Source organism: Saccopteryx bilineata, chromosome 2, assembly GCF_036850765.1.
Source record: "Saccopteryx bilineata isolate mSacBil1 chromosome 2, mSacBil1_pri_phased_curated, whole genome shotgun sequence".
NCBI classification, from domain to species: Eukaryota; Metazoa; Chordata; class Mammalia; order Chiroptera; family Emballonuridae; genus Saccopteryx; species Saccopteryx bilineata.
In genome coordinates, this window is record NC_089491.1 from 18,359,054 (window position 1) to 18,384,961 (window position 25,908).

The window sequence follows — 25,908 nt, forward strand, 5'->3', positions numbered from 1 at the left end:
CACCCTTGCTCCCAGCAATGCTGGCCGTTAGTATGGTTTGATGATGAGACCCTGGCTTGGACTCAGGCAGACTTGGAATTGAATTCAACCTCTGCCGCTATTAGCTGTGTCACCTTGGACAAGTCACCTGGCTTCTCTGAACTTCATTGTTCTTATTATCCCAAGTTGAATATATTAAGTACCTCACTGGTCTGGAGGCTGAATCGTACACAGTGTTTAAATCAACAAACCCATGCTAGACACTCGGTGCATTCTACTTATTTCCCCTTTCCTTCCTCCAGGCACAAAGCATAATTACCTGCATGTCCAGTGATTAAAAATAAACGGGGCTTAATGCATAGAAGGTGACTAACGAGTTGGAAGGCAGGAAGAAAGAAAAGGAAAGAAAGGAGAAAGGAAGACAGAAAGGTCCTATGAACTTATCTTTAGGACGAGTTAAAGAAATCACTACATTCATTCATTGAACAAACATCCTGTATTTACTGAACTTGAATCACTGTGCAAAGTGATGGACACACAAAGGGACCAGACAGTTGTAGGTTGTGCCCATGTTTGTAAGGTGACCATATTTTCCAGTTTGACGAGGACAACTGTAGTTTATGCCTGTTGTCCCAAAGTCCTATCTGGTTTAGCATTTATCCCAGATAAAAGTGACCTGGGTGACATGATAAATTACTTAGTCACTCTACCTACTGAGCTCATAGATAACAAAAGATAGATGTTTATTCAAGTGAAATTTAATCAGCTGAGCTGTGCCAAGTGACATGTGGAAGTTCTGATGCTCTGGGGACAATCATCAGAGACCCACGTGGGTTTAAAAGCCCAGGTAGGTGCTCCTAAAGGAAGTAATGTCTAAGCTGAGGTGTAAGAGGTTATTAGGTGAAGGGGACAGGCTGCGGTGAGCTGGGAAGAGTTGGTACAGAGAGCATATTGCTCCAGATGTAAAGACTAAAAGGAACTCAAGTCCGGGTCCAGAAAGTGGTAGATGTAGGAGGTCTCTGCCCTGGTCTTCATTCACTCAGTGGGTCCCTAAAGGGGAGCACCATCTGTCTGAGTCACTTTGCCATCCAGCTGTGGGTGGCAATCTCCAGAGAGATAGAAGAAGAAGTTTATGAAACATGCACTCCTGGATTGGCCCAAAGGGACCTGTCACAGAGGTGCCAAAAAGGCAGAGAGAAGACTACCTGTCACCCCAAAATTAGCTTCCCTTGAAAAGACAGAGGGGAAGATTTTGTTCTGACAAAGTTATGTTAATGTTGTCAAGTTGGTGCGCACTGGTCGCTGAACTGGTACGCGGAGACTGTCACAATATTGATGGGGAGTTTGGCAAGTTAATTTTAAATCTGTCACTTCACTCATCCCTGACTCTTGCTCCTTAATAAAACTCCACGGTGATTGTGGGCTCAGCTGACAGCTGGAAGTAATCTTTTTTTTTTTAGTCTGAAACTAGCAAGGAATTATTCTTTCTCCTCTTCCTTTCTCCTCCCGCCCCCTCCTGTCTCCCTTCCCTCAATCCTAGATTGCCAACCTGAAGTCAACAATCCCCCATTTACAAGATAGATCCCATTGTCAGGGTTGGAAGGGGGCCCTGGAAAAGGGTATATAGGCTTTGCCGTGAGACCAACTGGGGTTTGAATGATGATTCTGCCCCTAACTAGCTGTGTGGCCTTGTGAAAGCCATGTGAGGTATCTGATGCTCTGGTTCCCTTGGTTGCTGTGATATAAAATAATACATATCAAAGCGCCTGCTACAGTTTGCCACCTGCTAGGTTCCTTTCTTCCTTTCCACAGTATATGGGATGTGAACTGCAGGTGTCTGACCTTGGACTCAAGTCACCTGCGAGCCAGAAGCTGTTCCTCCCTACACACCTGTAATAGGTCCAGTGCTCAGACAGCATCAAGAAACCCGTGGAGGAATCAGAAAGAATATAATGATAAAACATGTGTAACACTTTGGAGAGCCCCAATGAGTTTCTAATGAGCGTTTCCTCCGTAGACTAATAACAGTTCTAACAGAATACACCCCTCTGAAACCGAAGCCTTCATTTTCTCCACACCCGCCGGCAGTTTCCTCGGCTGCGGCTCCTGAGCCGAGGCAAATTTCTGGGCAATTATGCAAACATACGGACAATGTAGGATTGTGACATTTGTCACAATCTTGGGTTTTGTTTTCTGTGGCCAGTGTCCTATCTAAGATAATCCTACACACCTACTCAAGCCCCCAACTTCAGTCCTGCGATTGTGCGTGAATTCAGTTTTACCCTGTGTTAAATCTATACTTTCCTTATCAACCTGACTGGCTCTCACATATCCCTCCCTCCATGTCACCAGTCTTCCAGTGGGTTGTACTGGCTGCTCGGTGGGCAGCCCCACCCAGCCGGCCTGCTCCTCCCTCCTCTCGATAAAGTGCATTTCTAGTGTTGAGTTGTATAAGTTCTTTACATATTTTGGAAATTAAACCCTTATCAGATGTATCATTAGCAAATATGTTCTCCCATTGAGTGGGTTCCCTTTTCATTTTTGTTGATGGTTTTGAAAATAAACAGCCCAGTTAAAAAAAAAAGGGCAAAGGGCCTGAGTAGACACGTCTCCAAAGAGGACACACAGATGGCCAATAGGCAGATGAAAAAAACTCGAAGTCACATCATCAGAGAGGTGCAAATTAAAGCCACAAAGAGATAACACCTCACACCTGTCAGAATGGCTATCTACAATAAATCAACAAACAAGTGTTGGGGAAGGTGTCGAGAAAAGGAAACCCTTGTACACTGTTGGTGGGAATGCAGATTGGTGCAGCCACTGTGGAAAACAGTATGGTGTTTCCTCAAAAAATTAAAAATGGAACTGCTGCTTGAGCTGTGGTGGCGCAGTGGATAAAGCATTGACCTAGAACACTGAGGTTACCGGTTCGAAACCCTGGGCTTGCCTGGTCAAGGCACATATGGGAATTAATTCTTCCTGCTCCTCCCACCTTCTCTCTCACTCCTCTCTAAAATAAGTAAATTAAAAAATCTTAAAAATGGGACTACCTTGTGAGCCAGTGATCCCACTTCTGGTAATCTATCTGAAAAAAGACAGAAACATTCATTTGAAAGAATACATGCCCCCATATGTTCATTGCAGTGTTATTCACAACAGCCAAGATCTGGAAATAGCCCTAGTGACATCAGTAGATGAGTGGATGAGAAATCAGTGATACATTTACACAGTGGAATACTACTCAACTATTAAAAAAAAAAAAAAAGGAAGTCTTACCTTTTACAGCAGCATGGATGGGCCTGCGGATTATTATGCTAAGTGAAGTAAGCCAGTCACAGAAAGACAAGTGCCGTATGATCTCACTCATATGTGGAATCTAATGAACAAAGTAAACGGATGGACAAAATAGAAACAGAGACATGGACACCTGGACCAGACTGACAGCTGTCAGAGGGGAGGGGTGTTGGGGGGACTGGGTGAAAGAGGGTGAAGGGGTTAAGTATACACACACACACACACACACACACACACACACACATAACATATAGACACAGACAAAAGTGTGGTGAGAGCCAGAGGGGAAGGGGGGTGGTAGGTGGAGGTGGGCAAAGGGGGTGATAGGGGTGGAAAGAGATTTTGCTTGGGGTGATGGGCAAACGATGCGGTGTGCAGATGTTTTATTGAGTTGTATACTTGAAACCTGTATCCCAATCAATTTAATTAAAAATATATAGAACAAAAACAAAATTAAATCAGTTGAGCTCCTTTTTATTTTTTTAAAGAGCAATTCTGGATAAGTGACTCCATTGTAGAACATTTGCCATTCATTCTATAAGTAATAATTCAGTAACTACATTCGCAGGTTCTGTGCTCTGTCCAAAGATTTATAGGAGTCAGGGGAACAGCTCACCATTGTGACGGGGGCGACAGAAATGAGGACCGATAAGGGAAGAGAAAGGATGAAAGCTACAGTGATAAACGTGTTGTCCTTACTCAGGAGACTCTTATTTTTTAATTTTTAAATTAAAATTGTTTTTCAATCACAGTGTACATTTAATATGATTTTGTGGAGCAGAGCAGTTATACAATCATTAATTTTACAAAGTGACCCCCCCCCCCCCCGATATTTCCAGTGCTCACCTAGGGAGCGTACATACTTATTACAATATTATTGACTACATTCCCTATGCTGCACTTTACGTCCCCGGGACTGTTTTGTAACTAATAATTTGTATTTCTTAATCCCTTCACCCCCACCCCTCCCCCCTCTGCCAGCCATCAGTCCGTCCTCTGTATCTATGAGTCGGTTTCAATTTTGTTTGTTTATTTAGTTCGTTCTTTAGATTCTACATATAGGTGAAATTATATGGTATTTGTCTTTCCCTGATGGTTTTACTGAACAAAATACCCTCTAAGCCAGTGGTAGTCAACCTGGTCCCTACCGCCCACTAGGGGTCGTTCCAGCTTTCATGGTGGGCGGTAGCGGAGCAGCCAAAGTATAAATAAAAAGATAGATTTAACTATAGTAAGTTGTTTTATAAAGATTTATTCTGCCAAACTTAGTGAAAATCCAACATAAAGTACTTGGTAATTATTATTATTATATGCTTTAACTTGCTGTAACTCTGCTTTATAAATTTTATAAAGTAAAGTTACTTCCCTACTTTATAAATCACCATTACTGTGGAACCGGTGGGTGGTTAGAAAATTTTACTACTAACAGAGATACAAAAGTGGGTGGTAGGTATAAAAAGGTTGACTACCCCTGCTCTCGGCTAATCCATGCTGTCACAAATGATGAAATTTTATATATTCTTATGGCCAAGTGCTATTCATTTTCTTTTCTTTCTTTTTTTTTTTTTTTTTTTTTTTTTTTTTTTACAGAGACAGAGAGTCAGAGAGAGGAATAGATAGGGACAGACAGGCAGGAACGGAGAGAGATGAGAAGCATCAATCATTAGTTTTTCCTTGTGACACCTTAGTTGTTCATTGATTGCTTTCTCATATGTGCCTTGACCATGGGCCTTCAGCAGACCAAGTAACCCCTTGCTCAAGCCAGTGACCTTGGGTCCAAGCTGGTGAGCTTTTGCTCAAACCAGATGAGCCCACACTCAAGCTGGCGACCTCAGGGTCTCGAACCTGAGTCCTCTGCATCCCAGTCCAACTCTCTATCCACTGCGCTACCGCCCAGTTAGGCCCAAGTGCTATTCTATTGGGAATACGGACCACAGATTTTTCATCTGCTTACCTGTTGATGGACACTTGGGTTGCTTCCACACCTTATCTATTGTAAATAATGCTGCAATGAACGTGGAGGTGCATATGTTCTTTTGAATTAGTGCTTTTGGGTTTCTTCGGCTATATCGCCAGAAGTGGGATCACTGGGTCATAAGACAGTTCTGTTTATAATTTTTGAGGACCCTCTATACTGTTTTCCACAGGGGCGGCACCAAAGGAGGCGCTTTGGGAGCCCCGTTCAGGACTCAATCCTAAACGCCTCTTCAGTGACAACCCTCTCTTTCCTCCCTCTGGAGGACACACGACTAAAATGGAGATGTGTAGTTTCCATTTCTTCTCTTTCCACTTGTATCTCACACCTTTCTAATATGATTTCACCCACATCACTCCCAAAAAATGTTCGTCTAAACTAAGGTCACTGATGATATACCCGTGAATACGGCAGAGAGGTTAAGAGCTTGAATAGTTAGAGTGCCTGGGCTCAGCTCTCAATTGAGTTAGTTGATTTACTAAGCAAATTTGGTTTGATAGTCCATTAAAAGGAAGGGCGCATTTAATTATTACAGCAGATGGGGGGACATAGCAGGCATGTACTTACTATTATTAACTGTACTTTTCTTTCAACTTCCTGCCCTCCTGTGCTCCACCCTGACCACACAGCATTTGTAATTCTGTTTGTTTGTCTTTTTGACTGGCCTGTGAATTTCTTTTTTCTAAGTTTTATCTTTCTTTTTTTATTATTTTAATTTTATTTTTTTAAGTGGGAGGAGGGGAGATAGAGAGACAGACTCCTGCATGTGCCCTGTCTGGGATCCACCCAGCAACCCCCATCTGGGGCCAATGCTCAAATCAACAGAGCTGCCGTCCTCAGCACCTGAGGCCAATGTTCGAGCTCTCCTCAACGCCCGGGGCCAACGCTCAAACCAATTGAGCCACTGGCTACGGGAGGGAAAGAGAGAGAGAAGAGGGATAGGGAGGAGAAGAGAAGCACATGGTTGCTTTTCATGTGTGCCCTGACTGGGGATCAAACCCAGGACCTCTGGCTGACGCTCTGTTCTCTGAGCCTACCAGCAAGGTTCATCTTCCACTGTTTTAAAGCTGTCTGCACCCTGGCCGGTTGGCTCAGTGGTAGAGTGTTGGCCTGGTGTGCAGGAGTCCCGGGTTCGATTCCCAGCCAGGGCACACAGGAGAGGCGCCCATCTGCTTCTCCACCCCTCCCCCTCTCCTTCCTCTCTGTCTCTCTCTTCCCCTCCTGCAGCCAAGGCTCCATTGGAGCAAAGTTTGTCCGGGTGCTGAGGATGGCTCTGTGGCCTCTGCCTCAGGCACTAGGGTGGCTCTGATTGCGGCAGAGCGACGCCCCAAGATGGGCAGAGCATCGCCCCCTGGTGGGCATGCTGGGTGGATCCCGGTCGGGCGCATGCGGGAGTTTGCTGTCTGCATTCCTACCTTGCATCCCGGTGGCTTTTCTGACACTGCCTTGCAGACCCCAGTCGGGGTGAGAAAGTCTCTGCTCCTGACCCTTGGAGCAGTGCCATGTATCAGCACCTGCTGGCTCTGTTCTTCAACCATATTCAATAAGAGCTCTAATCCCACCCACACCACAGCTGGAACCTGAGGCAGTTTGAATTAGTCTGGCATGTTGAAAGTCACATGTGGCACTCTGCAACATTTTGCTGGAGCTCAGACCCGCAGCCTTGACTACATCTCCTTCAACCACTAATTTCATAATTTTGTCAGGAAAATGCTATCAAGTTGTCCAGAGTGATTTGTTCTGCATGAACCTTCAGTGGTCCTTGCCGCTCACGGTGCCATTATCTCTCGAATACTTACAGATTTTCTCTGGGTACATTTGTCCAATTATTTTTCTAAATATTGACACCAGGCTTAGTGGACAGTGATTTTCAGGATTACCCCTCATTAACCTCCTTGGAAGACCGCTTCTGCATTTAGTCAATTCCCATTTCACGACCGCCCGTCCCTGACCTTCTGCTTCCTTCCTTCGGCACAGACCCATCAACACCTGCTGGGTGATGTTCCCTGATGTTTGCCGATAGCTACTCCAGCCTTCACGTCCACCGATGCTCCAATAACCAAGGCCATTTTTCATACAGAATTACAGAAACCTGGAAGTGGAAACAGCCTTCACCAAGAGGCATGTTGTGGGGGGGGGAAAGCCCAGACATACTCAGCTTGCCAAACCTGGCTTCTCCACCCCAGTGTTTTGTGACTTGGGGCAGGTGACCGCATCTCTCTGAGGCTCACCTTTTTTTCCATCTGGAAAATAGGACTAAGTAAAACCTCAAGGGGATTACCGGAAGGGTTCAGTAAGACAAATGGTTCATACTCTGAGCACTGTGCCTGCTGGGAGATCGGTGCCTTGTTAATGGTGGTCCCCTCTCCTGCACCTTATCTAATGCCCTCCCCTTACAAAGGAGGGGACAGATGTGGGAGGGAGACACATGGCAGATCACATAGAAAGTGAACCCCGCAGAAAGCTCGTCTCTGAGTCCTTTGTTCAGTGCAACGCCCTAGATCTGGCTTTGCCCCCGACCCTGTGAATTCTGTAGAGGTGGGCGTGGCCCCATGCAAGGCCCAGTCGGCCAGTGGCGCATGGGCTGCACCTCAGCACCCGCTAACCCTCGTCAGGACACCCTTGCACAGGGCACACCCGCATGACTCCATGTGGAAACCCCGTGCACCTTCCCCTGTGCCACGAAAGCTGAGATTTGAAAGCCTCTCCCAGCCCTGAGATTCTGATCTGCCTGCCTCCCTGGAGATGTCAGGGACAAAGGTGCCTGAAGTCTTAGCTTCGTTTCCCTCTTCCTGCGCTCCTGTGGGTAATGAGAGGGGCAGGACTGATGAGCAGGTCTGTGGGGGTGTCTCATAGAACTGCTTTGGCCAAACAAACAACGGGCCCACATTAAATTAATTTCATTGATTTCTTTTTTTTTTTCTTTCTTTCTCTCCTTTGAAACCTCAGAGTGTGGAGGTTATAATTAGGCCATTTATTGTCCTCTGCTGAGGGACTTGGCAGCAATGCCATCTCGAGGGGCCTGGGGCTCCTTGTTTACATATCTCTCTTCAGGACGGGTAACAGATAGTCTTCCTTTCCGGCCTGAGTTCTATTCCATTCCCTTTCATTACGTGTCCCCGCAATCCCGTTACCTGCTGCTGGCGGCCTCAGTGGCTCGGCCACAGTGGCTGCCGTAATGATACCTCTCAGAGCTCAGCTAATGACACAGGCACTGAGGTGTCTCCAGAGCCCACAGCCGGCTGAGTCTCAATTTAGCAGGATTTGAGGCGGCGGCGTTTATGCATTATGCATGAGTGCGCGCGCCCGCCTGCGTGGACCCAGACGTGTGGGTTTGTCGGAGGGAGGGTAGGGGATTCTCGTTGCTACCCAAGACCCTGCATATTAGTGGTCACAGTGAGGAAAATGAGATGTCTGATCGTGCAGAGCATTTGCTGGGAGATTGGCAGGAGGGGTGGGGGCCGGGGGCCGGGAAGGGTGTGTTGGTAAATATGAATGAGTCTAGCTTTCACTAGAAGACAGAATAGCCAACTGTTATTTCAGAGCTGGGCTCTGAAGCAAGATGACCGGGGATCACATCCTACTGCGGCTGTTTACCAGCTGGGTAGCCTAGTGCTGAGGAATTAAGACTCAACTTCCTTATCTCCGTATCGGAATCACAACCAGCTGAAATAATTAAATAGAATAAAGTAAGCAACGCTCTTTGCCCTGCGCTGAGCATCACAGAAAGTGCCCAGTCAGTGTTGGCCACGATTAGTCATGCTTACCCCCTCTGCCAGATGGAAATTCCTATCTTCAGATTTCATGCGGGCTGCCAGCATAGACCCAGGGTGCCTCCCCACTCTGAGGTGCGCGGCGTGACCACTGTGGAATAGAGAACACTGAGAGCAACCGAGGTAGATTCGCAAGGTCATTGGGTAACCTTGGACCAGCTCCTTCCTGACCTTGGTCCCCAGCCTCCTCATCCACAAACGAGAGGCTAGATTAAGTCAGACTGCGTTGTATGGAGGGGCCTGGGGGTCTTCAGAAGAGCCTCAGGATTCCCTCCCAAAGGGGCACAGTTTGCAAGTGGCAGGCTGGAGAGTACTCCATCTAATACCTATTCCACGGGGCAGTTCCAAACATAGATTCTGCTACAAATAAATAAAAGAAATTAAAAGCCACTGCTCCCTGGCCCTGGCCGGTTGGCTCAGTGATAGAGCATCAGCCTAGCATGTGGAAGTCCAGGTTTGATTCCTGGTCAGGGCACATAGGAGAAGTACCCGTCTGCTTCTCCCCCCCCCCCTCTCCTTTCTCTCTTCCTTTCCCGCAGTCAAGGCTCCATGGGAGCAAAGTTGGTCCAGGTGCTGAGGATGGCTGCATGACCTCCATCTCAGGCGCTAGAGTGGCTCTGGCCGCAACAGAGCAACGCCCCAGATGGGCAGAGTATCGCCCCCTGGTGGGCGTGCCGGGTGGATCCCGGTCAGGCGCATGCGAGAGTCTGTCTGTCTGCCTCCCCACTTCTAATTTCAGAAAAATACAATACATAAATAAATAAAAGCCTGTCTGTTCCTAACAGAAACGAAAACCACTGCTCCAGTAGATTACTAAAAAGTGCTTATAGTTTTGGCCCTGGCCGGTTGGCTCAGCGGTAGAGCGTCTGCCTAGCGTGCAGAGGACCCGGGTTCGATTCCCGGCCAGGGCACACAGGAGAAGCGCCCATTTGCTTCTCCACCCCTCCGCCGCGCCTTCCTCTCTGTCTCTCTCTTCCCCTCCCGCTGCCAAGGCTCCATTGGAGCAGAGATGGCCCGGGCGCTGGGGATGGCTCTGTGGCCTCTGCCCCAGGCGCTAGAGTGGCTCTGGTCGCAACATGGCGACGCCCAGGATGGGCAGAGCATCGCCCCCTGGTGGGCAGAGCAGTCGCCCCATGGTGGGCGTGCCGGCTGGATCCCGGTCGGGCGCATGCGGGAGTCTGTCTGACTGTCTCTCCCTGTTTCCAGCTTCAGAAAAATGAAAAAAAAAAAAAAAAAAAAAGTGCTTATAGTTTTGATGGCCCAGGAGTCTACAGCTTCCTGGTGGAAAGAGCTGGACAAGGCGAGGGGACAGTGACCTCTCTTAAACCATAAAAAATAGTTACGTTGGGGCTGTAGGGCTAGCGTGGGGACATCCTGAGTCCGTCTGTCCAGGCTAGGGATCTGATTCTGTAAGAGGGGAAGATGGCTCTACAGTCAGGTGCAGTTGCTTCACTTCCGGGCTGTCTGCTGAGCTTGCTTGGAGGCTTCGCATGAGATTCAGAACCTCTCTGACGTGGAGTTTTCTCATCTGAGAATTGGAGGCTCCCACTACGGTGCATGCTATTTCCTCTTCTCTTCTCCACCTGAATTCTGGACTCTAAAGTTCATTCTTTCCTCCTCTTCAAGGCCTGTCCTTAAGTGAAGCTCTCCCTTATGAAAAAGACCTGTTCCCGCCCACCTGCCCCGTCATCAGCTGTCTTCTCTGTGATCCCCCGTTTCTCATGACCCCCTCACTCAGCTAGAGCATCCCCTCCCTCGTATCTGCAGACCTCTGGGGCAAAGCTTTGGCAGGAGATCTTTTTGGCAGTCTCTCTCTAGACAGGGAGAGACTGCTATCGTCGGCTGCAAAATCCAATACAGGGCACCTTGGGCAGTGCAAATATACTGCTCCCAAAAATGAGGGGATATTTCAACACGAATATGAAGCTATAAAATATCCCCTCATCTTTGTGAGCAGTATATATGTTCGCTCAGAGTTGAGGCGCAGGACTTTGCAGTGGGGTGTAGGTCTGTTCCAAAGACAAAGGGCCCGGGATATGGAGCAGAAGTTTAGAGATGAGTTCTGGCTCCCGGAGGGAAAGCTTCGAGGGTCACAAGGACATGGCTTCCTGGGTAGGTTTTATCAAGACAGTTATCGGGAAGATAGGACTGAGACCCTGAGTCCAGACCACTTCCTGGCGGGAGCGTAAACTCAGAAGCCAGCCTGATTCCTTTCTCTTATATCCCTTTCTTTCTTTAGCCCTTCGTTTATTTTATTTTTTTATTACTAAAAAACTTACTGCTTCTAGGAAAGCCTCAAGCTAGCAGGAAAGACACACTCGTAAAGAAGTAATGGCCCTTCCACTCGCTGTGTGCTTAACAGACGCGAGGGCCGGCCGCTGCTGCCGTGAAGCTCGGCCCCCTGAGCGCTGACCTAGAGGTTCGTAATTTTCCTCTGACTGAAATCAGGGGCTGGTGAGTGCAGCCAAGCTGAGGCTGCCGTCTGGAGTCACAGGGCTCTGGTGTGGGGAGGAAAGGTGGGTGGGGCACCAGGCTTGGTCAAGGGGGAACGCAGTCCTGAGAGTGGGCCTGAGCATTTTAACCCACGGTGCACTCCTCACTGACAGTCTTCCAAGGGATAGCTCCCACGTCAGGGCTCAGAGGGCTGATGCGTGGACTCCACGAGCTGGCCGGCCGGCCGGCCTTTGCCTGACCTGAACTCTGCTTCTCTGCCCCTAGCTTGTGGCCACCTGAAATCTAACTGTGGGGGTTGGCGGTCCTTTAATAGTGCTCTTCATCGCTGTGGTTGAGAACCTAGGATCCTGATGTTTCGGAGAAAGGGGTAACATTAAATATATTTCCTAAATGGTATGGCATGGACGCCAAACAAGTCAGAATGGACCCTGGGAGTGTCAGATTGACTGTCAGCCATTAAGGACAAGGAAGGTTGTCTCCGTGAGTAGCAGTGGAAGAGAGCGTCCACCACTGGTAAGACCTGAGCTTCCCTTGCCTGCCTGCACTCTGGTCCGCCTCGCCTCTTGGTCTTTACCACTTCTAAATGGATGGGACTCTATTCCAGTTGGGTATGGCCACAGCCATTGTCCGTGATCCCATGTGGAGCCTGACCCTTGACCCGTAAATCTCCCTATCATCCAGGGGAGCCCTCCTGCTCTTCAAACGAAGAAGATAGATCTCACCCCTCGTCATCTCTCAGTTACATATGTAATCATTACCTTCAGATAATGTGATGACAAGAACAGGGTATACGGTGGTGACTTAGAGTCATTCATTCATTTATTCATGAGCCCTTGTGCCGGGCTCTGAGCTAGATGCTCGAGATGGAAACATGAACCAGGTGCTGTCGTCCCTGACCTCTTGGTGACTCATGGAGTGGTGGGAGGGACAGCAGCCTAAACTGAATGGAAAGTACTCTTTGACAAGTATTATAGGAATAACTACCACTTATTGTGTGCTGAGCCCTACGCCGAGAGCTGTAAGTGGATTTGCTTATGTCCTCACAACAACTCTAAGATGTAGCTGTGCGCTATCCTCACTCTGTAGGTGAGAAAATGGCCACGTGGAGAGGTTAAGTGGCACAAGGAAGTACTTTGCAACCGGTCTTGTCTCGTCTGACAAGCTACCTAGCCCGCTTGCTTAATCACTGCCCTCTGCTTGTTCCGTGTTATTCTAGAAGCACCAAACAAACAAACAAACAAACAAAAACAGGGGGCACGGGATATGTTCAGGTCACCTGAAAAGGTTTCTAAAATGCGATACCTGAGTCGAGTCTTGAAGGGTGAGTGGTTGTTTGGAAGGATGAAGGAGCGGGTATTTCAGGCAGAGAAATCAACGGATAGAAGCACTAAACTTGGGAAGAAAGCACTGAAGACTCCAAATGGTTTGGTCTTCGGGGAACGTGGGGGTCCATCTCTGGAGGGAGAGGGAGAAAGATGGTCAAAGTCATGTGACGCTGGATGCTCTACACCCTTGGTTCCTTGAAGGAAGGAAACAAGATTGAAGCGTGGGGAGGTGTCTGTGAGGAAAACCCTCCACAGGGGTCTTCTTGAGAACTTTTTTACTGAGGAGTCATCTTCCCCGCAGGGAACTCATTACCACCTTGGAAAACAGCGCACGCCAGCCCCCATGAGTTTGCAAGATGCGAAATGAACAAACCAGAGGGAAAGACAGGAGCGTGAGGGGCCCAGAAACCAGGTCCCCATAAGGAAGTGCTCCGAGTCTGGAGTTATTTATCTTAGAGAAACACAAACTCGGGGAAAAGGAGAGCGGAAGTCAAGGCTCAAAGGTGGCGACAAGGTATAGCGTACAGGAAAGAGCCCTGGCTTAGGAGTCAGAGTGAAACCCTGGGGGAAATGACATCAGTCCTGGGGAACGGGAGCATTTCAGGGCGCAGGGGGAACAACGTAGTGGTCGGTGGCACTATCCTGAAAACTAGGGGCGTTTTATGTGAGGCACTTAGCACATAACCGACACTCAACAAAATGGCAGCCGCCGCCGCTAGAGTTGTTTTCCTGTAGGAGATGTCGGTGAGGGAAGGACAAGTCTTGTAGAGGCCCCTGGTCCGCTGTATTCCTTCCAAGCAGGGGACAGCCTCGTGTCGTTGGCATAACGCACGCCGCAGTGCAGACTGGCCCCAGTACCCCTCCGTGGTCTCCAGGACCAGCTGGGTCCTCAGCGCTAGCAGGCAATTCTCTTGCTCCTCTTCCTTCTCCTCATCCCTGTCACGGCTCTCTGGCTTTCTTCAACTTTCAGAGCCATTTAAGCCTCTACACAACCTCAGCCTTCCTTTCACTTCTGTGTGTTAAAGAAAAAAATATGAGACCATCAAGGCTAGACAGGGCGTGACATCCAAACTCCTTCTCACACCCCTGCATACACACCCACTCCCGTCAAGGGGGTGAGATGTTCCTTCAACTGACTACTACTTAGCTCATCTCCTCCATCTTTTCAGAAACGTGAGCTTACCAGTCACCCCTCCCCTTTTTCCTGAAACGCCTCTGTCTCCGCGACGGTTCCCCTCAGCCCGTGAATGTGTGCGTTTCTCCCATCTCGTCCCCTCCCCACACTTGGGGCTGCCTTCAGCTACCACCGTCTGTCTCCCATCCGCAGCCAGCCTTCTCGAAAGGGAAGTCTGTGCAAATGGTCTCCACACGCTCACTTCCCACTTGCTCCCCACCCACCACAGCCTGGCTTCTGCATCTGCCACCCATGGAGAACACTGTCCCCGAGGACGACGGTGCACCCGTGTGTGGTGATAACACATCGCTCTTTTCTCCTCGTGCCGGCCCTTCTCTTTCTCTAGCACCCCAGTTCACCCCCTCCTCAGAATGTCTTCCCTGGCTTCTGTCCCCCTCACTCCCCGGGTGTCTTCTCACCTCCATAGTCACACCCCAGCCTTCGTAAGTGTGACCGTTCCCATGCTTGTCTTTTTTCCTTCCTCCCCTTCCATGGCTGCTCTATTCCAAATCTGTGTCCCAGCCTCGGTTTGGTTTTTTTATTTTTTTCAGAGCTAGTCAGTTATTTCCAACTGCCTGAGTATACTCGCCCTGATGAGCACAGGTCCCTCAGAGTGGAATTCTAAACTAACCCACTTGGTAGTCAGCAGCACATAGATCCTTTTAAAAATAATAATAGCTCTGTCCAGTTGGCTCAGTGGTAGAGCATCGGCCTGGTGTGTGGAAGTCCTGGGTTCGATTCTCAGCCAGGGCACACAGGAGAAGCGCCCATCTGCTTCTCCACCCCTCCCCCTCTCCTTCCTCTCTGTCTCTCTCTTCCCTTCCCGCAGCCAAGGCTCCACTGGAGCAAGGTTGGCCCTGGCACTGAGGATGGCTCCATGGCCTCCACCTCAGGCGTTAGAATGGCTCCAGTTGCAACAGAGCAATGCCCCAGATTAGCAGACCATCGCCCCCTAGTGGACATGCTGGGTAGATCTCAGTCAGGCGCATGTGGGAGTTTGTCTATCTGCCTCCTGGCTTCTAACTTCAGAAAAATACAAAAAAATAAATAAAAATAAAATAATAATAATAACAATTATTATTATAATTATAATAATGTGAGATGAGATTGTTTGGAGAAGAGGACAGGTTGTGAAAAGAGCAGGGCAGATTACATCAGGGTGAGGTTAAGATTTCTCTGCCTGAAATATTCACTCCTTTGTCCCTTCCTAACAGCCACCCACCCTTCCAGCGCCCAGTCGAGGTGATAGAAGGAGTGGCTGGTGGGGCAGGAGGAGGAGAAAACACCAGATGGAGTGGGGGATGTCACAGCCCCCAGGAGAGAGTTCATAAGGAGAGAGTTTGGTCATCTGTGTCACACGCTGCTGTGGGGTCCCCTGACGTGAAGAGGGACACCAGTGAGCTTGGCAGATTGGAGGTCATCAGTAACCGTGGAGGATGTGGAATGAGTGTGACAAAGGCTGGTTGGCATGGGCGAGGGGAGGATGAGCGTGAGAAATTGGAGTCAGCAAGACAAACCCTTTTCAAAGAGGAATTTTGCTAGAAAGAGCGAGCAGAACATTGAATTTGCGGAGTTCACAATTTATTGTAATTGTCTTTTTACCCGCATCACCCCCCTACCAGGCTGCTGAGTGCTTGAAGACAGGGTCATGATGTTTCTGCTGCGCTGTGTTTTGCTTTCAATTTCAATACATGGGGTTTAACACAATGTAGGTAGTTAGTAACTTTTGTCTTGAAAAAGGGAACAAGTAGGAAGCGGCCAATGAATGCCCAACTAAGTGGAACACCATGTGAATGCTTCCCTTTCTCTCTCTCCCTGTCTCTCTGAAATCAACAATAAATAAAATAAAGTAAATAAAATTAAAGTGAGGGTAAGAACCATCCACATGAACACAGGTTGTTTATGGCGGTGATGAGCTCTCTCTTACTGCAGGTACAGTCAGGAAGTGGAGGGTTGTCCTCCCTTCCTTTTCCTCCCTCCCTCCCTCCCTCCCTTCTAGAAAGTTTCACTTCATGACTCTCCATTGTGTTGTGCTCTCCACCTTTTAACCCCAAAGTGTTCTCAAGGTCATATTTGACAGTACCAGCTACAGGGACCCCTGATCACAGAGGGCTTCTGAGAACGATTCACCGGGAGTTTCTGTCCCTCAACAGAATGGCATGCGTGGGGGACAGAGGACACCAGCAGAAGGGCCCTTGCATCGCCACCAGCCCTTTGAAGAAGCCCAGTCTCTCTTGTCTGTGGAGCAGCTCAGCTCGCAGGCGCACTCTTCATTAGCGCCTCCTTGTTACCGTGCTATTAGGAGCTGTCAGCCCCTCTGTGTCTAGTGCTGTCCGCCGCTTTGAAATATTTTGTCAGGCCCACGCACGCCTAGAAAACAGGGGTCTGAGTTCAGCAGACTGTCTCGTACTTAGAGTGTGTCCTCCAAGCCTGTCTTTGGGCATCCTGTGTGATTAAACCCGAACTGCCCCCCTCGCCTCACCCAAGCCTCCCCTCCCTGTCCTGGCAGGAGACTAGCTCCAGGGGCCTGCACACAGCAGCCAGAGTCAGTGCAGCCCTGGTGGGGACATGAGTGGGCTGGGTGGAGGGGCAGGAAGAGGGCCGGATGCCAGCTCAGTTCTGCAGGCACGGTCCTGTGCATCTCCAGGCCATGCACGCTGCTGTATGTGTGTGTGTGTGTTTGTCAGTGTGTGTGAGTCTGCATGTGCCCTGTGTACATGTGCCTTAGCTTATGTGCATGTCTGCGTGTGCCTAAGTCAATGTGGGTGTGCATGTGTATCTGTGTGTGCATTTGTGTGTATATGAGTGTGTACGTGTGGTGTATGTGTACATGAGCCTGTGCCTCAGGGTGTGGGAGGGATGATGTACAGTGGGTGGACATCTGTCTGTCACAGCCCTGGGCCCATCCGTGCAGGATGTTCATCCTACCCCTGCGTCCTCAGTGTACCTGTTCCCAGTGACCACTGAGACTCGTCGCATCTTGAAGTGTTTAAGCCACTGAGAGACATTTTTATCTCGTATTTAATAACCTTAGTAATAAGTGATATTAGCCCTCTTTTCACTAAGGAATGGAAGGGAAAATGCCACCCCTACATCCTTTATCTGCCCCCACAGAGAGTTAACACAGATTGCTGGAGAAAATACAAGCAATGTATTTTTTTAAATAAGAAATTAAAAATCACTGGACATTGTGTGTGTGTGTGTGTGTGTGTGTGTGTGTGTGTGTGGCCACCTTCGCATTTTAGTGAGCCTCCTTCCGAATATTGCCCTGTGCTTGTAATCACTTCTTATGTCTAGGAAAATTTATATAACTAGGATGACACAGTATATACTTATCTTTTTTTTTTTCTTAAAAATATTCCCCAGAGGGCTTTCTCTTCTAATTTATAAGATCGGCTGTGTGTTTTTAAATGTCTGCACAGTATCCCATTACCCAGACTGATAATTCATTTAATCAATGCCTTATTGATAGACATTTAGATCTTTTCCAGCTCTTCACCGTCATAAACTATGTTGTGATGAGCCTTTTTGTAAATGCAGCTGTGAACATTTGATTGATTGTCTCCTTAGGATAAAACCAGGATTAAAACCTCTTGGGTAGGAGTTCTGCACATTGAATGGGTAATACCCAATACCGCGTGGCCTCCAGAAAGGTCAGAACAGTTTGCACTTTTAAGTCCCTGATGTCCTGGCTTGGCATGCCACTCAGCTAGCCAGAGGGGGTGCAGCTGGCCTTGTCTGGGGTCCTGCTTTGACTCCCAGGACTGTAGTAGGGAGGCGGCTTCATGTTGCCTCGGGACTTCGTTGGTCCAGTACCTGGGGGCCAGGAGCTGTGTAGGGATTCTGCCTGCGAGACAGGTGCAGAGGGAGCGGGGAAATGGGGCTTTCTGGGCAAGGGAGGCTCATTAGGCTGCTGTGCCGCGTCAGACTGCGCTGTCAGGTAGAACGTGGCCTCCACTCGGAAGGAACCCTCTCGGGTTGAATTACCCTAATACAGCCCCATGCTGTCTTGGTCCTCAAGTCTGTCATTAGCAAGCGTACTGTTGCGGCACTGCATTTCGTACGGAATCTCTGAAAGATCGACAGGATTGTTGCAGGACTCGACGAGGAGAAGAGGCAGACAAAGCCGGAGTGGTGGGGCCGGGTGTGCGGGCGCATGCAGATAACAGGGTACGGAGGGGCCTCTCGGGAGAATCGAGGATCAGACTGATGCCTGCATTAGACCACTATTTCTTTTTTAGATATATACTGCCCTCTGCTTCCAATGAAAATAGTGGGAGGCAGTTAAAATGCTCAGATGCCTGGATGTACATAAAGATGGGGAGATAATGATTTCAGAAACAATACATGTAGGTTCCTTATATTCTATGCTTTTTTGAAGGCTGGGGTGAAGAAAGGGACCACAATTTTTATTTTTCTGAAGTGAGAAGCAAGGAGGCAGAGAGACAGAGTCCCACATGCACCCTACTGGGATCCACCTGGCATGCCCACTGGAGGGTGACGCTCAGCCCATTTGGGGCATTGCCCCATTGCAACTGGAGCCATTCTAGCACCTGAGGTGAAGGACATGGAGCCATCCTCAGGGTCCGGGCCAACTTTGCTCCAGTGGAGTCTTGGCTGCGGGAGAAGAAGAGAGAGAGAAAGGAGAGGGGGGAAGGGTGGATAAGCAGATGGGTGTTTTTCCTGTATGCCCTGGCTGGGAATCGAACCCGGGACTTCTACACACCAGGTGGACATTCTACCGCTGAACCAACCAGTCAGGGTGGGACCACAATTCTTGCAAAAGTCAATGAATAGTTGAAGAAATGAATGAATGAATGACTTGATTATAAATTATCCACAGAAGGAGGTTATTATAACTGAGAACTAAATAGGAGCGGTTTGAGTGTTAGCTCCATCACTTACTAGCAGTCATTGCAGGTGGGGTTTGCTAATAAGCCTGCAGGGTCTTGAGTTCAGCAAGCAGAATGCTTACCGGGGAATGGCTGTGAGATTAATACCTGTGGAAACAGGACCAGGAAGCTGTCGCGCTTCCTTGCAGATTCGGTGGCAATCTGCGCTGGCCCCGTGGGGAGCTGCGGGCTGAAAGGGCCCTTCAGTATTGGCCCAAGTTGGACCCAGATGTCCTTTATATGCCTGCAGTCAGAGTCAAGGGTACAACCGTAGGGACAGGGGCAGGATCTCAGGCAAAGATCCTAAGAGAGGGTTGGCTCTCTGCATCCTGAAGGGGCTGACAGCTGACCTCGGCATACTCATGGCATATCCAGGGCCTGGGATGAGCAGTCCCTACCTGAAGGGGCATCTGGGTGGAGCATCACCTCCTCGGCCACTCGAGCTCTATGACCTTGGACCAGTCCCGTAACTTCCCTAATCAGCTTTCTTATCCATGTAAGGAAGAGAGTACTCCTTAGACAATAGTAACGCTGGAAAGAGTAAGAGGTTCTGTAAATGGTCCCCAGGGTATCCTCAGTAAATTTCCGTTCTTGTGTCTCTTCCTCTGGGGTCCCTCTGCAGCCTCTGAGTTTGCCTGCTGCTGTGGCTGTGTATTTCTCTCCTTCACCCCCATCCCAGCCCCCACTCTTCACACGTCCTAGACAAGGGAACAGTAAAATACCTTACGGAGCATCTACTGTGGGCCAGACACGGCAAGGTACTTTCTCTGCCTGTTGCGTCCCATTCAGTCGTCCCTATAACCCTCACAGCTGGGCTTCAGCAGCCCCACTTAACCTGCAAGGAAACTGAGACTCAGAGAGGCGGAGGGCCTGAGCCTAGGTCCCACGGGCATCACCACGGCGAGGGCTGGGCTGAGCTGGGAATCCAGGTCACCTTCCCGACCCCACGCCCCCTAGCAGACACGGACAGAGCCTCCTCTCCGCCATGCGCTCTCAGAGGGCATTCTCTCGCATGTTTTCAGGAAGTCTAAGCAAGGATGGTGGCCCCGGAGAAGTAGAAGATCAGGATATTGGAAAGTAGCCTTCAGGGGCCCTGAGCCGCCGCGCAGCCGCAGGAAGAAGTGGGTCAGTATTGATCGCTGGAGCTGCACACAGTGAAACATAGCGAGCCCCAACGGCCGGGCTCCCGGCGGGACACTGAGCAGAGGGCACGCGGGCAGCTCTGGGTCGCTGCACACAGGGACAGATTCACACTCATTTCCAGAGCAGAAAGGGAGTGAATTTTCTCTATTTATGCAGGGTGGGGGAGGGGGTGTGGTTGAACAGAGTAACTGCCCCTAGCTACGCGTGTCCTCAGTGGCTACAATTTACCTCTGCGTGCCAGGCACCACGATGATGGACAGGCTCTGCAGAGTGGTGACCAAGGCAGCCTTAGTCCTGACTCTCACACAGCTCAGAGCCTGGAGGGAAAGACAGTGGCCTGTGATTATTAGGTGTCTTCAGAGAAGGGGGAAACCGGCCTCTTACAGAGAGGGTCAGAATGAGAGGAGAAGGGAATGAGTTAGTCACAGAATTGCAGCCGTTTTCATTCTGTGTCTCCTTGGGCGTGCGATCCGCTTTCTCTGAGCCTCAGTTTCATCATCTGTTAACTGGGAGGGTCGCAGTAACCCAGTGAGTCACTACATCTAAAGTAGGGTCTGTCATGGGTGTGTTTTGATAAAACGTTACTTATGGACTCTCTTTTTTTTTTTTTTTTTTTTTTTTTTCATTTTTTTTCTTCTGAAGCTGGAAACAGGGAGAGACAGTCAGACAGACTCCCGCATGCGCCTGACCGGGATCCACCCGGCACGCCCACCAGGGGCGATGCTCTGCCCACCAGGGGGCGATGCTCTGCCCGTCCTGGGCGTCGCCATGTTGCGACCAGAGCCACTCTAGCGCCTGAGGCAGAGGCCACAGAGCCATCCCTAGCGCTTGGGCCATCTTTGCTCCAATGGAGCCTTGGCTGCAGGAGAGGAAGAAAGAGACAGAGAGGAAAGCGCGGCGGAGGGGTGGAGAAGCAAATGGGCGCTTCTCCTGTGTGCCCTGGCCAGGAATCAAACCCGGGTCCTCCACACGCTAGGCCGACGCTCTACTGCTGAGCCAACCGGCCAGGGCACTTATGGACTCTCTTAAGTTTTGAATGTCATATAACTTTTCTAGGTCACGCAAAATCTTATTCTCTTTTTGATTTATTTTTCCTCTTTTGCCATTGAAGAGTGTGAAAACCATTTTGAGCCTGTGGTCAGTACAAACACAGGCAGGGGCTAGAGGTGGCCCGCGGATGGGAGCATGCCAAACGCTAATGGTGGCGCAGTGGATAAAATGTCGACCTGGAACACTGAGGTCGCTGGTTCGAAACCCTGGGCTTGCCCGGTCAAGGCACATATGGCAGTTGATGCTTCCTGCCCCTCCCCCCACTAAAATGAATAAAAAAAATTAAAAAAAAAAGTTGCTAACAATCTACCTTAGCCCTCCTGGGAGCCCTCAGAAACAGGCAAAGAGAAGAGAGTCATCCCCATTTTAGGGGTGCAGAAATGGAAGCACAGAGATTCAGGGGACTCTCAACGTCCAGAGAGAAAGTGACAAAACCAGAGCCTCGTAGTGCCAATTTTGTACCATTTTCCATTTCTGCATGTTCGCAACGGGGATGAATGACCGCAGAGTGAAGGAGTGATTAGACCCACAAGCGCCGCTGTAATTAAATTACTGATAACTAATATTTCTATAGTGCCGTAGACCTTGTAGGTCACTTTGACACACATTATCTCATTTGTTCTTCACTAAACCTCCCTCAAGGCAGCATTATCCCTAGCTCCTGATGCTCTGCAAAGTCACAGAGCCGGCAAAATGGCAAAGCCACGTGACTGCACCTGCAAGTGTCTGCCAAGCCCTAGAGAAACAGATCTGCAGAATGTTGCATGCAAGCCGAGCTACCTGGAGCTGGAATCCTCCACGGCCCGCTTCTTCACCGCCCAGCCTTCCTCCTGATCCATCCTCCAGGCTGCAGCCAGATGACCTTCCGAAAATGCAGATATGCTATGTCACTCCTCTGCTTGTATCTCGCCTGTACTTCCTCATTTTGCCCAGAATAAAGTCCAGCCCCTTAGCTTGTTTGGTGGACAAGGCTCCACTAACTGAACTCAAGCCCACTTTCCAGGCTTCCTCAGCCACTCCCTCTGGCCCATGCCATGCCTGGTATCATCCATTTCTACTGAGCTGCTTGTGGTTCCCTGAATTTCCCAGGGTTCCTCTTGCCTCCCTGACTTTGCATGTGCTATTCCCTCTAATTGAAATGCTCTTCCAGTTCCTCTGCCTAAAATACTCTAATGCACCCTTGATTTACATCAGGGGTCTGTCACCTCTTCTCCAGAAGGGTTAGTTCTCCTCCCCTTTGTTCTCCATCAGAACCTTCCTTCACGAGGGGCCAGTGCACATGTCTGTCTCTCCCAGTAGACTGTGAGTGCTCTGAGTGCCCAGCATACAGTATGCACTTCATGGATAGGTATTTAATAAGTGAATAAATGAATGAATGAGCTTCTGGGGGGCAGGAGTGTCTTAGTTACTTCTACCCCCTAGAGTCTAGGTTCACGCCTGACACACAGTAGGATTCAGTCTATGTTTATTGAATAGATAAGTTGGGGTCCGGATGCAGGAGCAGACAGAGCGACAGGGGCTGAACAAAGCCCACCCAGGACCCTGTGTCAGCCCCGAAGGAGCAGCAGGCACAGGTGGTATGAAATCGGTCTGTTTCCCACTGTGCCCCGGACGGTAGGCACCTGCGCGGCTCCCGCGCCAGCTCCCCCACCGGCAGCCCAGCACATCTCCTCTTGCCTAAAATTGCTGAGAATCCGCGATTCCCCACCTCCGCACCCTCCCCGCCTCCCCTCCCCCTGAGTGTAGGTTTGGTGTTCCTACAGATGTTTGTATTCTCCGCAGCTGATGAAAATATTCATTATCTTGTTAGCTGCCGCTGGGAAGGAAGTGCAGATTTGCATTTTCCCGGCTAATCAGGGTGGCACAATCCGTGCCTGTCACCGGGGCCGGTCCCCGCCACCCCCATTCCCTTCTGCATGCATGGGAGGGGAATCCCCATCCTATAGACTTCTACCTCCCTCTCTCCTCCCTTCCCGGGCGCAATCCAGAGGGAGAAGGAAACCTGAGAGGCTCAGCCTGTCGGCACAGCCTCTCCGATTCAGTCCCCCCAGATGATGTCTTAATGTCTCTCCCCTGCTCCAGATCCTCCATGTCTCTCCGATTCAGTCCCCTCAGATGTTGTCTTAATGTCTCTCCCCTGCTCCGGATCCTCCGTGGCTCCTCCGCTGGTCTCATCCCTCCAGCCCGGCTTTTATCTCCCGAGGGCTTTGCATCTGTATTAAGATTTACACTTTCCCGAGTCTCTTAAAACCATTAGCCCATTCCACCCTTGCAAGCACCCTCTAAGAGTGGTGTTGTCATCATTACTTGGGCTCTGTGTAAAAGGCGACCAACAACGAACCCACAGATGTTGTCACTAAGCGGTGCTGCCCCCAAGAAGCTGCCCCCTGCGTCCCTGTTCAAAAAATATCTCAGCTCTCCCTGATACCAGCTTGTCTTAGTGGAAGCCCTTTCCCGGGCGTGGTAAAAACTAGGGCTTTGAGGGTAGGACGTGTGTCCCAGACCTAAGTGGAGAGGAGAAAAGATCGGTGTTCACAAAGTGGGCACACAGGTGTTTAATAATCTTAATCATATCTTCTGCTTTGGCGAGCTGGCGAACTTGTCCTGATGGTCCTTCTCCTATGTTCAGGGAGGTGGTGGGACTGGTGTCTTCGGTATCTTGTCTGACTGATGAAGGAACCAGGGGAAGAGAATGAGACTAGAGAGAGAATGTCAGACGCTAAATAGACATTTATATAGCAGACATGAGGTTACCCAGCCGTCCTCCCAATCATTTCATAAATACATGGCAAGTGCTTTTATGTGTCAGGTACCACTCCCAATGCTGGTGGTAGCAGCTAACAAGACCGATAAGCTTCTTGCCCTCATAAAGCTAACCTGCTGGAAAGAGATGGGTATGTGGAGGCAGCCAAGAGAAAATCAACCTATATTTTGGGTGGGATATGAAGAAAAATAAAGCAGAGTAAGGAATTGGAAAATTTTGCTTTCTATGAGGTGGTCATGGCAGGCTTCTCGGAGGAGGTGACAGTAAAGTAGAGGCCTGAATAAAGTGAAGGGGTGAGCACTATGGGAGTGCAGGGAAATAAATAGCATAGCTAACAGAGGGGGGATGGGAAGTCTCCTGATATCTCACTCACTAGTTCAACTGCCCCGTAGAGAAGGACATGGTAGGTAAAAAGGACACAGGAGGCAACGGAATGGCAGTTCTAATGTCAACATGGCTCCTTTGGAGCCCTGTGACCATAGACAAATCCCTGAGCCTCATTCAACCTCAGTGCCCTCATTTCTGCATCACAGATAATCTTAGCATCTTCCTCATGAGGCGCTTGAGATTTTCAGGGACAGTGCATATACAGGTCTTTATGCTACTCAATAAATTAGCTGCTAATCCTATATAGTCTAAAGGCCTAGGGAATCACTGTGTTTCTCCCGCATGCTTCTGCTATCTAGGTCGAGCATTTATCGAGCACGCGCTGAGCCCATACCACCCAGTGGGGTCTATGATCGATGTTAAGACCATGATGGATCCTGTATGCAGCGTGGATTTGCTTGAGTGCCCACTAGGTCAGGCACTGTTCTAAGCACTCGGGATAGAGAGACTGACGTTGGTCCTGCTCTTATGAACCTTGGCCCCAGTGTTCCGCAGCTTCAAGTTCTTCTGCCCCTAAGCTGTCCACTAACCCCAGAGAGAGCTACAAGGCCACAGCTGCCACTAGCCCACCTGTGTATGAATCGGAAAAGGAGACTTCTCTGGGCAGACACACACACCTGCGTGGGTATCCAACTTGGCTTGTAGAGCAAGGCTGGGTGTCACCCTCAGCAGTGGCACAATCTGCAAAACTATAGATGCGGGCCCGGAGAGACCCCCTTTCCCTGATGGACAAGACTCTGCTGTTGACATTGGTCAAAGTATCCTTTGACCCTGACTTAGTCCGGTGCTCCCCAAAGCGACGGCTCTGTCTCCCTCATCGTACCCATGACCCTGAGAGCCAGCACACACCCATCCGATGAACCCTGGAACCCTGAGCATGGGGCCAGCCATGCTGCTCGGGAATTAACTGGCAGACACCCTCCTTCCCTACTGCGGGGACTTTCTTCTCCAGGGCAGCTCGTAGTGAGGAGACAGATGGGACGACTCCAGGCAGGTATTGGGAAGCCCCAAGTCTCCGTGCCCTTGTGTTGGAGAATGTGGTGACTCACCTAATATCCTTCCTCTCCCCAGAAAACCAGGAAACCAGCACTTACCCAGAGTGCCTTCCCACTCTGTCAGCAATCCAGACCATATGGTTAACTGGCAGTGTGGGCAGAGAGGAGCCCTGCAGTCACCTGGCAGTGTGGGCAGTATGGGCAGAGAGGAGTCCTGCAGTCACCTGGCAGTGCTGGCAGTGTGGGCAGAGAGGAGCCCTGCAGTCACCTGGCAGTGTGGGCAGTGTGGGCAGAGAGGAGTCCTGCAGTCACCTGGCAGTGCTGGCAGTGTGGGCAGAGAGGAGCCCTGCAGTCACCTGGCAGTGCTGGCAGTGTGGGCAGAGAGGAGTCCTGAAGTCAACTGGCAGTGTGGGCAGAGAGGAGTCCTGCAGTCACCTGACAGTGCTGGCAGTGTGGGCAGAGAGGAGCCCTGCAGTCACCTGGCAGTGCTGGCAGTGTGGGCAGAGAGGAGTCCTGCAGTCACCTGGCAGTGCTGGCAGTGTGGTCAGTGTGGGCAGAGAGGAGCCCTGCAGTCACCTGGCAGTGTGGTCAGTGTGGGCAGAGAGGAGCCCTGCAGTCACCTGGCAGTGTGGGCAGTGTGGGCAGAGAGGAGCCCTGCAGTCAACTGGCAGTGCTGGCAGTGTGGGCAGAGAGGAGCCCTGCA

General features: G+C 49.9%; 1 protein-coding gene and 1 non-coding gene across 6 annotated transcripts in view; both read left to right on the forward strand.

Moving 5' to 3' along the window:
* ASTN2 (astrotactin 2) overlaps nucleotides 1-25,908 on the forward strand; it is an 886,721-nt gene that overhangs the window by 579,973 nt on the left and 280,840 nt on the right. The gene's annotated exons all lie outside the window — the stretch shown is intronic.
* On the forward strand, nucleotides 9,857-9,932 carry TRNAA-AGC (transfer RNA alanine (anticodon AGC)). The gene has a single exon. It is a non-coding gene; the product is annotated as a tRNA-Ala (tRNA).